The following is a 982-nucleotide window of genomic DNA, read 5'->3' on the forward strand; positions in this document are numbered from 1 at the left end:
TTATGTTTCTCTCCTCTTCCTGTGATTTGAGAGGGAACAGCTTTGTACACTTGTTTGAGGCTGCAGTCCAGTGGTCCTAGAACTGACTTTCTGATCTTAAAGCAGAGGCACCATAACAAGACAGAGACAACTGCCTAGCTGCGTCCCTGCAGTTCTGAGAGGCTGCAAGAGNGGGCGTGCAGGGCTGTCCTTCTCTACTCTGTTGCCAACAAGGGAAGGGGGTGTTCACTAGCTCCTCTCTCCAGGGGAGCATCCCCAAGGGTTCTTTCATACTTCTACCTTAGACTGGAGTCCTCCTCTGTCTCGGAGTTACTCAACTTCACAATAGGGCTGGGATGGCATCCCCTGGTGGTAAATTCAAGAGAAACTGATGGCACTGCCCATCCCAAAAGTTTGGGAGCCACTGGTTTAGTGAGTCAAGGTTCACGGTTCCAGCCCCCAAGTGGGGGTGGGGTGGCAGTGACAACAGCTGCCATGCCAGTTCTGAACAGGTATTTCTGGTTTGGGTGTAGAGCCGATGCAAGCGGCTGATNTGAAACAATGCTACAGAGCTCAGCCTGGGACAAGCATGTAAGTGGGTCAGGTTAGCTTGGACCACACTGCCAATCACAAATTGCCCAATCTGTCCCACAGTGCCTAGGGCAGGCCTCTGGCAGCCCTGCCAGCCTCTGCTTTCATTAAGTCCTCACTAGCTGGCCATTGCTGCGGAATTTTACATGACCAGGAGCAACAGAGCAAGCGGGAAGGATTCCATTTGACCAGCGATTTCACTGCAATAAAGACAGCTCTTCGTGGAATGTACCCTTTTATTCTTGCTTATCTGGAACCCACAGATTCAAACTCTTACATGAACCTCCATTTTCTCAATTTCCTACACACATTCCAACCGCCCACCAGTTCCTTCGCTTCCATTCTTTGGATGATAACCCTTGTCCTGGCACTAGGTCACAGTTATTTCCAGCCCATCAAGCAACTTCTCCAC

This window comes from Mus caroli, chromosome 9 (assembly GCF_900094665.2).
Source record: "Mus caroli chromosome 9, CAROLI_EIJ_v1.1, whole genome shotgun sequence".
NCBI classification, from domain to species: Eukaryota; Metazoa; Chordata; class Mammalia; order Rodentia; family Muridae; genus Mus; species Mus caroli.